Source organism: Papilio polytes, unplaced genomic scaffold (genome assembly GCF_000836215.1).
Source record: "Papilio polytes unplaced genomic scaffold, Ppol_1.0 DF824191.1, whole genome shotgun sequence".
NCBI classification, from domain to species: domain Eukaryota; kingdom Metazoa; phylum Arthropoda; class Insecta; order Lepidoptera; family Papilionidae; genus Papilio; species Papilio polytes.
Genome location: NW_013525013.1, coordinates 2,973,984 through 2,985,404, shown reverse-complemented (window position 1 = coordinate 2,985,404; position 11,421 = coordinate 2,973,984). Strand labels below are relative to the sequence as shown.

The 11,421-nt window shown below is 33.9% G+C and overlaps 1 protein-coding gene across 2 annotated transcripts in view; it reads right to left on the bottom strand.

The window, feature by feature from the left end:
• Positions 1 to 6,603, bottom strand: part of LOC106110943 (MDS1 and EVI1 complex locus protein EVI1-A-like) — a 57,501-nt gene extending 50,898 nt beyond the window's left edge. Inside the window, exon 1 of one of the 2 annotated variants that reach the window (XM_013292909.1) lies at positions 6,584 to 6,603. The gene's annotated coding sequence lies outside the window, so the exon portion shown is untranslated. Of the gene's footprint in view, positions 1 to 5,970; positions 6,056 to 6,583 lie in introns of those variants that run through there. The other variant, XM_013292908.1, reaches the window with a different exon arrangement.
• Between the last annotated feature and the right edge of the window lie 4,818 nt (positions 6,604 to 11,421).

Here is an 11,421-nt window from a genome sequence, read left to right as displayed (position 1 = left end):
GTATGAACAGCTTCATACAATCCCATACGTTCTATTTTGACACATAGTTACCGCCTAGCGTTTTCGCGTCCGTGCGAACGCTCGCTTAGACGTTACAATGACACAATTAAATCTATCTCTTCTTGAAGGGTTCTATCTCTGTACCTGTCTTATACAGTTGTCAAAAGGGTTGATCCTTTCTTGACCTTTTGACAGTAGAGTAAGGGTTATGTCGAACATTTTTTATAGTATGTGTGAATCCGCAAAAACTAAATTTAGTTAACATTGTTATTTACAGAATGTAATAAATATTCTTTAATTTTGTAATTATTAATGTCTTGATATTTTTGCGGTTTTCTGTCAAGGTTATATAAGATTATGAGTATGAGGAGCGAATGGTTGTTTGTCATTATTTGTTAATTTAAATGTCCGTCAAAAATCATAGTCCAACATTTATCACTTAATTCATTGTGTTCACCTTTATTTTAGCGTATCATCAATCTTATCATAATGATTTGACGGACGACAGTAATCCGATTATAGATGTCAAACTTTAAATAACTGTAATTGAGATATAAATAATATTTTGATGATAAGTAAAATAATTTTCCATTATAAAAAGTTGCGTAAAAATATATATTACACTTAGAGAAGTTAGTTAAGACTTATTTTGTACCTTTAGGTAATGTCAAGTTATAACTAAGTAAATAATATAGATATTACAAAGAACAAATTGAAAGAACACCTACTGAGGGCCATAGGTGTCCAAGATAATATGTATTCAGAGTTATGAACTAGTTAAAATTTGTTATATTTAAATGCAACCTTATTGCAGCAGCATAAAGTTTAGAATAAGACAGAATGTTTATCCAAATCTTTATAGCCACAGGGCGTATCTGTTTTGTAAAGGCATTCACGTGAATAAATCCTTTTAACGATTATCATTTGAATGACAATAAAAGTCATGTTTAAAAGGGTATAAATGCTTAAGAACACCCTTATACATAAAGGTGAATTATTTTATAAGATTGTAGTCGCCTAATGGATATTACATAAATTTACACGTACTTTTTAAATAATTGAAACAGTTGTAGTTTTAAAATGGACTATCCATTTGTTGTCTGACAAAATAATATACCAAAAACCGCAGTTCTCCCCCACAGACACTTCCGAAAAATTATACCCCGTGTAGCAAAATGCCTACGCGACCTACGGCGTAGACCGCGTAGACACAGATCGATTTGCGGCTACAAGTGACAAAGTTTTTCAAGATGGCGCAAGGGTGGGGACGCGAGGGGGATGCTCATATTTTTTACTGTCGCCCGGGGTGAGCAGTGAAGCCGATCGCTACACCACTCTCCACTCGGCCTCTTAAAAGCTCGCCTTCTGAGGGACGTTTCTGAAGAATACATACGATAAAAGCAACCATGTGTCTATGTGACTACATAGAGGGAGTCTGTAAATAAGCATGTTTTTGAAGTCACACACCCTTCTTATTTTTGACTAAATTTGCTAATTGTTATTAAATAAATATTTATGAATAATAATCGTGGATATCTACTTTTCTACATGTAGTTTATGTTACTTTAAGGCCGTGTCCCACCACTAGCTGATAGAGGCCCAGATAGCTTAAAAATGAAGTCACTGTCAGATAAGGGAACAAAATCCATCACATATTTCACACGTTCGATTGTTATCAGATAATTTACAATTCGGTGGGACCGGCCGTAAATGTTATTTCTATTGTCTTAATTGATACTTATCTAAGTTCCTGGTTAATTTAAAAATAATAAATAACCGTCAATGCTAACACACTACCGAGCAGACATGTGGATAGAGTACAGTTAGTAACCGAGTTAACCGGAGAATAAACATCCTGCAGCAATGTGTGCGCAGAGGGTGCCTCGTAACAAAGTTATAACTGACTTTTACAGATTTACTTACAGACAAATTATATTTTTATATCGATAGCAAAACGTTATAAGAATGTTTCCATTGTATTACGTTTGTGTAGATAAGAATAATCTAATGTTAAATTGAATACATTTAATAAAGTTACACTAAATGAAGAAAATGAAAAATAGTAAATACTATACGTAAATGTCATGTTCACGAAATAAATTTATTTTGTTAATAACATAATACAATTTCTTAAGTATCGTCAAGATAATAATGGAAAATTGTACATCTGCTTGTTCAAATCTACTACAAATCGGTAGAAAAAACTATTGAAAACGATTAAAGATTTCCAAACTATCACTCCTAACCTATTTTGTTGAATTCCTACAAAATGTTATTTTACGTTATTCAATGCTTAATTAAAAATTATATTATAAAATAAAAAAAAGAAGAAATATTTAAAACGGGTTCAACATGAGCACAATGCACGTCGAAGTTTTCTTTATCTTTTTTTAAACTGTACTCGGCGTTAGCTTGGAGCGGAGGTAGTGTACACAAAATCTGATTGTAGCTTGAAATTAATTTCATAACGCCTGGGGGCAGAGTGCGGGGTATGGGGCGGGGGTTGCGGGGCAAGGGGAGGTATACCATCTCATGAATCAGACGCGTGCTGTTAGATTGGATAATAATATTTTATTAGATAGCCGCAATTCAGTCTACTGATATAACCGATAGATAACTTTTACTCGCAGTTCCACTTCCGAACACGTCGATGAACTACCTATATTCAAGATAAAATGTACCTTTTTTCTTTTTAAGTGTTATTTGTGCAAAATTTTATTACGACCGATAATATTATTAACACATAGAAGTGAGTATTAAGTGAGATTTCTGTTTTTCTTAAATGTCAAATAACATTTTAATCAATTTAAATTATTAAATGTGTCAGTTATATTCCGTCTCATAATAGGATATTATCATTTCCCCTACAGCCGCGCCGTGCGAAATGACAAAGGGAGCTTAAAACAAAAAGAACAAAAGCTCAAAACAATGGTCACAGTTTAATGTGAGAGTTCAACGGCCATTATGTTTGAATATGGGAAGAACATGCCTCTTGTGCGGATAAAATCATTGCAATTGAAAGTGGATTTTATGCTGTCGCATTGTGTCGTATTGTGTCGCGCGGAGTGTTGATGCAATAACATCTACGCAAATTATTTATACACCATATTATATAAAACAAAACCTTTTAAAGTAATGTCCATATCACCTATGAAATTTAAATTATTAGAACTCTTTCCGATGTAAAAGTAAAGTAAGAATGTAAAACATTTTCTGATTAGAATTCACGATTCTGTGATAACTAGTTATTGTAATATATTTTAACATTCGCATTTATTTTTGTTTCTTCAAAATAAACCAACACAAGATATCAATATTAGCAAAATTAAATAAGAATTACATCAGCAACAAACACAAGCAATAGAAAATATCAAATGTATTAATTTCACGGAGCATTCGGTGTGAGTTGAGCGTAACAGGATCGGTACAATGTCGTAGTTTCATTGCCACATCGCATGCTGCGGATATCTAAACACGCGGATCCTATTAAATCAGAAATAGGTATCCAATCAGTGAAGGCACGCTTCAATGCATTTATACACTCTTTATGGCTGTAATACGCCGCGGCAATGTGTGCGTATTGAGTTTATTTGCATTAATCTTTTATGTGTGATTGTCATAATGTATTGGCAAGGAATAGAACATTTCCATCTGTCTAAACATTCACATCTGATGTCAGTCACGTAGACTCAGTTAGAAATATAATCTATCAAATTAATTTTTATCTATTTTTATCAAATTAAAATTTACACTTTACTAGTATTATCGATATGTGATTGCTTTTCGAGAAAATACAATCTACAGAACGCAGATTAAGTTATAAGAAATACTTATTCAATATTCTAATGAAACAACATTCAGATTAAAAAATAAAGACAGGGAAAAATCTATAGAAACCGAAAGGGCAAAATTCCCTATTTCCACATCAGCCGAACATTTAAGTGTCTTCAAAACTCGCCCCCAAGCGAATTGATAAAATAGCTTCGCCTCACAAATGCCCGCCCAAAACGATAGAAAAATTTACAAAAGGCTGAGCACTCAACGGCACTCAGCCTAAACGCTTTAACTATGTCCCAACCCCATACTTCAGGATTGCTCACTCCACTTGTCTCCAAAAACCCGTGAACGTTCTACCAAATCCCGCGTTTAATATCTGCGACGCAAGAGCCATCTTCCCGTGCAACTGCCGAGATAATGATGGCACTTCAGCTGATGGTTTTGATATTGCTTGTAATTGGTGCTGGTCTCATATAAAACTGTTGCACGCGTCACCCCTATATACAAAAGTTGTTAGGGAACGTTTTAGGTATTATTTCTCTAGATATACCTCCAAAACGGTATATAAAATCTGTAACCACTCATTTAGTTTCCTAAACATACTATAACTATTTCATAGGTATAATACATTACAACTCTATGCAAATAAGGTCTCAATTTCACAGAAAAACCAATTCTGCAAAAATAAGGAAGAACTAAGAATAAAATAGAAATAATGATATAAAATTGGTTGCTGGTCATTGTCATTACAAAACTCATTAACTTTGTGTATTTTTGAATAATTTAAGCAAATTTAATCAACTTATTTAACATACTTAATACAGAGTACTAATAAATAAGAAAAAGACCAGTAAAAGCTCCCTTAAAGCTCACAGTACTCCAAAGTGCATACAACCGGAGCACAACATCGGAATACATCCCGCTTTGAACTTTACACAGACTGAAACCGAGCGCAGGCAACAAAGACTACATCAAGACAACCTCTGATTTTAATTAGGCACCGAGTCGAATGGCGTCTGGAGAGCGGAACGGGTGAGCGGTGAGCGGACGTTAAAGTAAGCGAAATGAACGGTCGCGGGCGAAGGGAGGCGCTTATTAGCGCTGAGACAGGAGCCGGTTTATCGGCGAGCGTGCTCCGAGGCGCATTCCGATAGCCCGGCCGCGGCTTTATGAGTCCGCCGTTAATGACACGCGGTAACGACCGGGAAGAGAATCGATTCACGACCTATTTTACTATCGAGACCGGAATGTCGTGCGATTCTAATGTTACACATCGATGCTGAGCAACAGAAATATGATTTGCTGGTTTTAGCTCTACCCACCATTTAATAGAACATAATATTGATTGTTAATCTTCTGCTCCGACATCTAATTCAGCTCTCTAAGAATACACATGGTATTGATTTGCTCAATAACATTCTAATAAAGTCTTGACTTAAATTGTTAAAACAAATGTCATAGAAGAATATCTGATAATTTAATTTATTTCTCTAATTCAATGTGTAAGAATATTATGCACTAAATGTACTTAGAATTCGAGAATGCTGTAAAGCGCGTTATCTCGCGATATTATCAACATTTCGGGATGTGATACGAATGAGCGAACGATAAGCGATTTAGATTTACAATATTTTAGTTATTTGCCATTACGTAATCTTTGACACGAACATACATGTCAAAGATTTTATCTTTGCTTCTACAATATTGTTAAGTTATATACGCTATCTTTAAATTCTTACGTATGTTTGCTAAATCACATGCTAAAGTTAAGGCGTTTTTTATCCGTGATTGAATCCAGTGAATCGTATTCCATAGAAAGTAAAACAAACATTATTGTAGAACAACACATAGTGGCCGTCCAGTCGGACATATTAACATTTAATTTTATAATAAGAAAAATAGGTTGGAATCGAAGAACAAATGAAAATTCATTGAGACAGATATATAAGTATTTAAATGTAATAATTTAATATTTAAACCATAAAAATTACATCCAAGCTTATTTTATAGTAAATTCGTATTTTAATTTATAATTTAATAGACAAATAATCATATTTTAAATTGTAATTAGAATCAGATCAACCTATAATAAGAGCAGATAAATATGACTTGACGTCACTCATATCATTTAAATTCAACTGAGATATGAGATTCCCCGATATTTATTTATATTAAATTTAACAAAACACTTACCTGGTTATCACTAATTTTCGTCAAAGATAAATAACCCGCACTATAAAATCAAACCGTGGTCTAATTCGCAAGCCTAACAGCACAACAGTGTCCATCGCAGTGCGAAAATCATCCTTTCTATCTAACAGATAAATGCTAGATTAGACAAAAAACAATAATTTTCGATAAAATAATATCACTTTTAGTTCAATAATCGTCACAAGGAAATCGATAAAGCGAATGACTTTACATAAACTGTTCTTACCTCACGTATACGTTTTATCGACAATATCGGCCGGCGAACAATTGTTAATCTTTTTTATATATTTTCAACTATTATATTATTTTACTTGTTTTATCAGATAAAACTAAGACTGTCCATTTTTGTTACTCCGTTACCACATGGAAGAGTTAAATCATTTTTTTTATCATAATCTTATTAGTATTATAAATGGGATAGTTTAGATGGATGGATGGATGTTTGTTAGAGTTTGTACCCTTAACGGTTGAATAGATCTCCATGAAATTCGGCACAGATGTAGAGAAGAGTCTTTTAGTCACTTTTTATCCCGGAAATAGTTACGGTTCCTGTAGGATATATTTATGTATAATAAAACATCTATGAAACAAATACCTGTATTTTCCCTTTTGTTTTCTGGTCCATCACTTCCTTCGTGTCCTGAAAAAAAGGAATATATTATTTCTCAATATTTACGTCTCGTTTCCTAATCATATATTTTAACATTTCATTCAGTTTATGATTTATCACTATTAAAAAAATCAAATCAATCATTTTGGGATAAGCTAATCTTACTAATATTATAAATGCGTATGGATGAATGGATGTTTGTTTGAGTTTGTCGCCTCAACTGCTGAACAGATCCTAATTAAATTTGGTATAGGTATATGTAGATCATAGCTTGGAAGACCACGTACGCTACTTTACTGTAAGAAAGTTACTTTAGTTTTTTTTCTTAAGCCGCGCGGACGGCTTCGTGAGCGAAAGTTAGTCTTTGCATAAAGTCTTCGACCAAAACGTATTGTAGTTTTGCACTACAGATGGCGCTTTTTTGAACAATCAACCAATCTCAGGGTGAAATTGTCTAATTTTGAGTTTGGCATTAAAAAGAAACTTGTTTCAGTTTTTATAAATCCTGCTTAATAATTTTTCTTCATTAAAAGTTAGTTTCAGTTACGTCAAATAAAGTTTTATTCATTATACTTAAGTTATTTATAAAAAAAGGAAATTCCTATATCGTAGCCAACGTTATCTAATCATGTAATATCATGAACGATTCTTATTACCAGACTTCTTATCATAAACTGCTAATGTTTTATTATCGTAATTAATCAAATGTAATATCAAAATTATTTTAATCAGCAATTTCGTCAACAACAGCTTATAATATTCCATAGTTTTTAAAGATTTTAAGCTAATACTGGTCACTAAGGGGACCAACAGAATTAATGCAAAGGAAGACATCGTAACTGCCACACTCTAAGTTTTTAATGGTTACTTAATCAGTCGCTTAGCGTAAATTTCAAAATCTACGCTAAGGATAATTTATTCTCATAATTATTAATGACTACAGTCCATACACAACGTTTAATTGTAGACGCTTGTCATAACAATCATCATCATGACCAATTCTCTATACATCACCAATAAGGGGCTCAGAGCCTAACCAAAGTAAGACGTGAAGTGACCAGGCCGTAGTTACCCGTGCCCATGTGCGGGTTGATAGCAACCATACGAATAACACGAATTAAAAAGGTCAGTCGCATTTGTTTGTTCTGTTTTTTAATCGCAGTGGCTTTTCTGATGACGATCTTGACAAACAGGCAAGCAAAGGACAGGCTTTGGCGACGAAAGAACAATATGTCGGCTATGCGTGCTCTGTACGAACCTCTATGACATTTTGTTGAGCAAGTTATTGTTACTTACTACTAAGATATATGGGTTTCAAAGATTTTTGTACGAAGGGCCGTAAACTTCAAATTTAAGGTTTTAAAATAAGCAAAATCTTTAAGGTTACTTCACACTACTTTTTTCTAAGTACACGGGAATGGACCATGTATCGGAGAAAAGAATCTCTGAAGACCGATTGGTCCTGATACCGCTGTTGAAACGCCGTGGGGCTGGTGATCTCTCATGTCGAAGGTCAAGACCCACTTTGGACCAGTAACTTGAGTCTAATTATTATTTAAAGGTAACAATTATTAATACATGAAGTAAAAACTTATTTATATTACTTTGGGCTAAGGGATAAAAGTAGAATAAGATACATTTAAAGTTAATGTGGGAAAGAAATGCATATAACCAAACCAACCAGTCAAATATTTTAAAATTCTATAAAATGTTTAATTGTTTAATATCATCGAATTTGGAGTGATGTACAATGATGAATTGCGTATATGAGAAAATCAAAAGCTTTTCTCATATTTACAAAAGTATTTTTTTATCTGAATGTTTCGGGCGATTTATCAGTTAATTTTAAATGACGCAGTATTCTCGGCGGCTCGTTGCCTCGTAGATAACATTATCGAAGGTACATAACCTAATTCGTAATTGATATGTTGGTCTTATGTTTGATTATTATTGATTTCAGAGCTAATTAATGATATGTTTATCTAAATAACACGATATCATTTTTCAACTATACCAAATAAATAAAATTGTAATATAGTCGGACTAAATTTTTTGGTACTTGGTAAAAGAACTAAATGTGATTACCGAACTAAACTCGTCAACTGTACCTCCTTCATGCGGACAGAAATATATGAGGGTTACAGTCGTACAGACTTGTAAACAAGATCACGTAAAATTTTAAGATGGTTTACTTACATTGATCGAACAAGAATCAAGTTAGTTATGTTCTTATTTTGGGAAATATTTTGTCCTTCTTGGTCCTTTCCCCTGGCTTGTTAGTTTTAAAGGCTTGATATCCCGCAACTCCAAGGCACGCATTTTGCATATTTCCCTTAGCCAACGTGATATTTCAAGCGGTTTTACATTTTTTGTATTACTACCCGTTGACAAATCAATCAAAGATAAATCATACTATCATACTAATGTTATAAATGCGAAAGTTTAGGTGGATGGATGTTTGTTTGAGTTTGTAGCCTAAGCGGCTGAACGGATTTTGATGAAATTTGGCAAAGATGTAGAGGATAGTCTGGGAGAACACATAGGCTACTTGCATTTGTTTTTTTTTAGTTCCGCGCCGGAATCGCGGGCGAAAGCTAGTGTGAAATAAAAATACTGATCCTAATAAAAGTGTAGTTTCTTAATTTAGAGAGAAGTCTGTTAAAGTAGTAGGGCATAGTGCATATTAAAGTTATTCAAAAGACTAAAATTTATGACACATAATTGTAAATGAAAAATAACGGCTTATATGTTACGTCATACATAATATTATTTGTGAATCAGCATTACATTTATAATCACTGTGGCAGTTGTACTTATAAACAGTGATAATTGGTATTAGATAAAAAAAAGTTGCATTAAAAAGCTACGCATTGCCCCTACTGCTAAACACTATCAAAACATCTTGTGAGGCAACGGTAAAGACACGCCCGAACACCTTTCCACCTACTTATAGTACGATAATAGGTAGAGGCACGCGACAGGACACCGGAACAAAGCAGTAGTGCACTACAAGCCATCATTACCAAATCGAAGAAAAAGAAGTCAGAGGCAGCTGCTTTCCTACTTCCTTCCTATACAAATGTAATACAAGATGTTCGCTTTGTACCGCGGTTTATTTTAGGGTTCATTCATTACGGCACTCAATTTGGCGCGTGTTCTTATCTGTGTGTGTCTGTAGATGTGTTTTGTGTTGTCGATGAGTGCGTGCGCGACGCGACGCGTGCGCAACCGGACGACATACCGGAAGTGTATTTTGAGTTTTAATAGACGGTGCTCATGCCAAAACCTGGACAGTATTTTAATTAAATATATCCCTACAATCTTTTTTTCTAAAGTACTGTATAGTGTCTACTCCAGTATTCCAATTAGTTGCTATTGTGTCAAGACCAAGAATTCTTTTCTAACCTGATAATTTACAAAAAAAATAATAGCTATTTTATTTTCTTCTATTAAAATTAAAAAGAATAATTAGATCTTTAAAATTGTCATACTTATGTACAATTATTTATTCAAAATAAATGTTAAAACTTCGAATCATTATCTAGTGTATTTAGTCTATACAGGATGTATTCAGACATACTTTAATCTATCCAATTTATTAAACTGATAAGTAGCTAAAGACATGCGAATTACAAGCCGCATATGTAAAAAATGTAATTCAAACATTTAATACCCTCGAGGTCAATAAAATAGCGCTCATTAGAAACGAGTCTCAAGACGTCGGTGGCTCCATCTGCCGGGGCGCGGCGACGTCTTCCGCTGCATTGTACGCGCGCAGCCGCCCGAGCACGCGCCGCTTGCAACTGCTGAGCGTCTGCGTGGGGTCATACTATACCCAGGTCAGAGAACCCACGTCCGCTAAACAACTTAGAATGGTTCAATATCAACCAAAAAGACGAGATCCTTTGATAACTCACTGAAAGCTCCGAAAGATATCATCCCCGCGTATTGAGTGCCTAAAGTTTTAATTACGTTTTTTTAATATAAACGTACCAGATCTTATGACGATTCACAATAACAACAAATTTACAGCAAAACAGATAAAGATAATACCAGTCATAAAATATATTTACAACAAAACGGAAACACAAAATTTTATAAATTGATAAGTGTTGCTTAGAACAATTATTGACTTTAAAACTACTAATCGATTTAATTAGACGAATAAGATATAACAATTGAAATATAACAGTGAATAGTTATATTATATTTTACATCAGACAAAACACAATCGTCCTTTTCATTCTTTGAAAAAGATAGGGATAAGAACATGTTTCTGTATTTTGCTGCAGTGAAAACTCACTGCGTTATGAGGTTAAGCTAGTATGACATTTATTATGAATATTACTGACATAAATGAAGCTGCAACCCTCAAATGCGATGCTAGCGGGTGCCCCTGTTTGTTCGGAAGCTAAGCCGATGTAACGGTGTTTGTCCGTACAAATTTATGTGCGTCGTTACTGTGCTGTCACAAATCTACTTATCTACTGCGACCACGCCTTCTGTGAAATGTGCATTACGACGTCTAATTGTACAGATGTTTATTATCGATATCGATAAAACAAACTGCTATAACACAGTACTAATATTTTTATCAGCCCAAAGTTATGGAATATCAACAGTATCTATAGAGATGGCAGACGACTAACATTGAAATTGTGCCCTTTTTGCTGGTATATTCAACGTAGGATCTAAACAAAAATACAACGATTGGTCAGTGTTGATACAAGTATTAAGTAATCAATTTCTATCTATTCTAGTCACTATTACGTCCTATATATGGTACATTGTTGTAAAAAGTGTATTTCCAAAGAACTTTGGTT